Source organism: Pan troglodytes, chromosome X, assembly GCF_028858775.2.
Source record: "Pan troglodytes isolate AG18354 chromosome X, NHGRI_mPanTro3-v2.0_pri, whole genome shotgun sequence".
Taxonomy (NCBI): domain Eukaryota; kingdom Metazoa; phylum Chordata; class Mammalia; order Primates; family Hominidae; genus Pan; species Pan troglodytes.
The window spans coordinates 10,369,905-10,374,860 of record NC_072421.2 but is presented as its reverse complement, the minus strand read 5'-3'; positions in this window follow the sequence as shown (position 1 = coordinate 10,374,860).

Genomic DNA, 4,956 nt, shown 5'->3' with positions numbered 1-4,956 from the left:
AGTAGATGGCTTTCTTTTCTGAGAACTCACAACTCAGGTGGAATTTTCAGAAGCAGAATCCATTTGTCCATGTTAGTCTTTTGTCCTTTTGGAAAGCTGAGGGGCATGTTTGTTCTGTGTAATTTCTCACTGTGGTTGTTCATTGCTCAGAGAATAGGGTGAGCATATACTCTCTTCTGGACCTGCAAGGAGTGTGACCCTATGAGCGCCTGCCCCGGGGATTCAGTAGCCTTAGGTGTTTGTTTCACTTTTTCTTTTTCTTTTCTTTTTTTTTTTTTTCTCTTTTTTTTTGAGACAGAGTCTCACTGTGTCACCCAGGCTGGAGTGCAGTGGCACGATTATGGCTCACTGAAGCTTGACTGCCCCAGGCTTAGGTGATCCTCCCACCTCAGCCTCCTAAGTAGCTGGGACTATAGGCATATGCCACCACGCCTGCCTAATTTTTTATTTTTTTGTAGAAACAGGATCTCACTAAGTTGTCCAGGCTGGTCTCAAACTCCTGGGCTCAAGTGATCCACCCACCTCAGCCTCCCAAAGTGCTGGGATTACAGGCATGAGCCATTGTACCCGGCCACTGTTTCTTTTTCTTTTTTTTTTTTTTTGGAGACGGAGTTTTGCTCTTGTCGCCCAGGCTGAAGTGCAATGGTGAGATCTTGGCTCACTGCAATCTCTGCCTCCCAGGTTCAAGTGATTCTCCTGCCTCAGCCTCCCAAGTAGCTGGGATTACAGGCATGCGCCACCTTGTCCGGCTAATTTTTGTATTTTTAGTAGAGATGGGATTTCACCATGTTGGTCAGGCTGGTCTCAAACTCTTGAGTTCAGGTGATCCACCCGCCTCGGCCTCCCAAAGTACTGGGATCAGGCGTGAGCCACCGCACCCAGTCCCCGGCCACTTTTGCTAATCTGAGGTTTATTTCCTATGAGAGAAGAGATAGATGAAACTGAGGATGGTTCTGCTTTCACTTCGTCAACAGTGAATGAAATAATTAATGTAAGGCAAATTAACCAACTTTCAGAGACTTCATTAATAGCTAATCTTCTTTATGAAATACAGCTCAAATTATTTTAGCTTTTTGTTCTAAAAAGAAAAGAGATTTATACTCATTACAAAATGTGGTAGAAGATGGAGTTCCAAAATTTTACTTTCACATTTCAAATAGTGGCTCTGTAGGGTCAAGCCTTCCAGAAAACCTTTTAGTGTGGCATTTTAAAAATGGCAATATTAGCCACTTCCTACTAAACCCGCTGTGTTCCTATTAATTCAGACTGGCACAGGATCAGTCAAGATCAGAGAGCACGAGTGATGCAGTTGAAGGAAATCTATGGGAAGGGCACACTGACTCATACTGCTAACCCCAGCACTTTGGGAGGCCCAGGTGGGAGGATCGCTTGAGCCCAGGAGCTCGACCAGCTTGGCCAACATAGCAGAGCCTTGTCTCCACTAAAATTCAAAAAAATTAGCTGGGCGTGGAAGCATGTACCTGTGATCCCAGCTACTTGGGGCGCTGAAGTGGAAGGATTGCTGCAGGGAATGAAGATCATGTCACTGCATTCCAGCCTGGGTGAGATATTATCTCCCCCACCCCCCAAAAAAAGGAAAACTCTGACACGGAACGTTTACCCTTTGTCACCAAGGTTTGCCATCTTCTTGATTTCTATGAGCTATTATTATAAACATTGGGATGACCAGGTGCGGTGGCTTACCCCTGTAACCCCAGCACTTTGGGAGGCCCAGGTGGGAGGATTGCTTGAGCCCAGGAGTTCAGGACCAGCCTGGCAACATAAGGAGACCCCTTCTCTAAAGAAAAATTTTTAAATTAGTCCGACATGGTGGTGTATGCCTGTAGTACCAGCTACTCAGGAGGCTGAGGTGGGAGGATCGCTTGAGCCTGGGAGGCGGAGGCTGCAGTGAATCGGGATTATGCCACTGTACTTCATCCTGGGCAACAGAGCAAGACCCTGTCACAAAGAAACATTAAAAAATTGCTTTAGAAAGCCATTGACTATGTTTTGCTTTGTTTTGTTTTGTTTTGTATTTTGGAGACAGGGTCTCACTTTGTTGCCCATGCTGGAGTGCAGTGGTGTAATCACAGCTCACTGCAGCCTCAACTGCCTGGACTCAAGCGATTCCCCCACTTCAGCCTCTTGAATAGCTGAGACCACTGACCTGTACCACCATGCCCAACTAATTTTTTTTTTTTTTTTTTTTTTTGAGACAGAGTCTCGCTCTGTCGCCCAAGCTGGAGTGCAGTGGCGTGATCTGGGCTCACTGCAAGCTCCGCCTCCCAGGTTCACGCCATTCTCCTGCCTCAGCCTCCCAAGTAGCTGGGACTACAGGTGCCCACCACCACGCCCAGCTAATTTTTTGTATTTTTAGTAGAGACGGGGTTTCACCACATTAGCCAGGATGGTCTCGATCACTTGACCTCGTGATCCGCCTGCCTCGGCCTCCCAAAGTGCTGGGATTACAGGCATGAGCCACTGCGCCTGGCCCAATTTTTTTATTATTTGTAGAGATGAGGTCTTGCTATGTTGCCCAGGCTGGTCTTGAACTCCTGGCCTCAAGTGATCCTCCTGCTTCGGCCTCCCCAAGTGGTGGGATTCCAGGCATGAGCCATTGCACCTAGCCTATTTTTTGTATTTTAATAAAATTGCCAATAAGCATACATTTCTTGAGCACTTTTTACTTGCCCAATACTTGTTGGGTTGAGGGGGCGGGGAATGTAATGGTGCAGGAAATATGAAACATTATCTGTAGCAGTGAGGAAAAGGAAATCTCTTGAAAAATCAGTACGATTAACTGCTAAACCACTTTTAACTACAAAAGTTTCAACAGGAGAGAAATTAGAATGTTAAAAACGATAATAAAGCCATAAGGGCCGGGTGTGGTGGCCTGCATCTGTAATCTCAGCACTTTGGGAGGCTAAAGTGGGAGGATCGCTGGAGCCCCAGAGGTCAAGCCTGCAGCGAGTCAAGATTGCACCACTGCACTCCAGCCTGGGCGACAGAGGGAGACCCTGTCTCCAAAGTAAATAAATAAATAAAGCCATAAGTAAAATATTTTAGTTTTCATCTTTCATTGTGGAAATTTCGAATGGACACAAAAGTAGAACTCTTGTTTCATCCTTCACCCACTTTTTATCCTGAAATATTTCAAAGCTCATCCAAGTCTTAAAGACAAAGCTGCATCCTGGTGGCTGAGAGGAAGTGGGGGTGAGGGTTCTTCTGGTGGCGCCCCCACCCCCCAACGCAGGCTGCAGGCTGATAGGAAGCTCCTTCATGGAAAGTTGATCTGCTTAAAGACAGGAAGGCAGGAATCTCTTAGTGAGTCCAGTTCTTACACAACTTCTCAGGAGAATGATGTCAAAATCCGTTTCAAAAAGGCTGTCTCCATGCACAAAGCGACCCTCCAATAGTGCCTTCTCTTGGTGACCACAGAGCTCATTCTTTCAACAAGTCTGCCGTCACCCAGCACGACCCATTCCCACATGGAGCTGAGTGTCCTGGAGAGGTCTTGGAGAGGTCTTGGAGAGGGCTTGGAGAGGGTGGAGGCACTCAGCTACCACCGGTAGGTAACAAAGACCACGGTGTGACCTCAGCATGGTGGCTGAGTGCAAGGAGAACAAGATCTCCAGTGGAGGAACCAAGAAGCTGCAGAACTGTGAGGCTCATCGATAGGAACATTGGAACTGTCATGATTTATCACTGGAGAATGGTGGAAAAGGGTGACAGTAGGCCAGGCGCGGTGGTTCATGCCTGTAATCCCAGCACTTTGGGAGGCTGAGGCAGGCGGATCACCTGAGGTCAGGAGTTCGAGACTAGCCTGGCCAACATGGTGAAACCCCGTCTCTACTAAAAATACAAAAATTAGTTTGGTGTCGTCGTGGGCGCCTGTAATCCCAGCTACTCTGGAGGCTTAGGCAGGAGAATCGCTGGAACCCGGGAGGTGGAGGCTGCAGTGAGCCGAGATCGCACCACTGCACTCCAGCCTGGGCGACAGAGGGAGACTCCATCTCAAAAAGAAAAAGAAAAGAAAAGAAAAAGAAAAGGGTGATAGTGAGCCAGGGAATGAAAGGGAGTGACTCTGGAGTCAGCAAATGACTTCACCTGCACAGAGAACAGGGTGGTATGAGCCCAGGACACCAGCAGCCTCAAGGCAGGGGATTTAAGTGGGGAGAAAGCAGGTGGAAAAAGGTGAGTGGGGCCAGGAAGCTGCCTTCACCACCCCCTGCCTGAGCAGGGTAGTCAGGAGGGGTGTGGGGAGGAAAGCAGCCCATGCTCCATGGCTGGAGGAGGCACAGTGCCAGGGAGGGCCAGGTGTCCCTCTGTGCCTCCTTCAGAAGGGGCCACTGAGAGAGGAGGCTGAGGATGGGAATTCCTGGTGATTGCGGGTTTCCGGTGGAGGCGGGGAGCACCTGGAGGCTTGGCTAGCATGAGCAGAAAACAAGGGTGTGATAAAGGGCAGATGCTCCCAGGAAGACAGTGGACAGTGGAGGCTGGGGGCGTGGGCTTCGAGGGCTCAAAGACCTCGAAATGAAGTGTGGGGTGGGGGGGTGATGTTGTGGGGGGAGGTGTGAAAACTAACTCCTGGGTTTCTGGGCTAAGTAACTGAGTTGAGAGACAGATAAATGGAAGATTGGAAGTGGAAGAAGTGGAAGAGCCAGGGAGGGGAGGCAATGATTTGTGCTTCAGCAGGTGGAGTTTGACATGCCTTTGGGATACTGTATGAGTTTCCTAGGGCTGTGTGTACAAATTACCATTATGGCTTAGAACAAGAGAAATTTCTCTTTTTTCTTTTTCTTTTCTTTTTTTTTTTTTTTTTTTTTGTTGTTGTTGTTGTTGAGACAGGGTCTCACTCTGTTGCCCGGTCAGGAAAGTGGCACAATCACAGCTCACTGCAGTCTCAGTCTCCCAGGCTCAAGGTGGATACATTTAAGGTCAGATATCAGCTGGGGA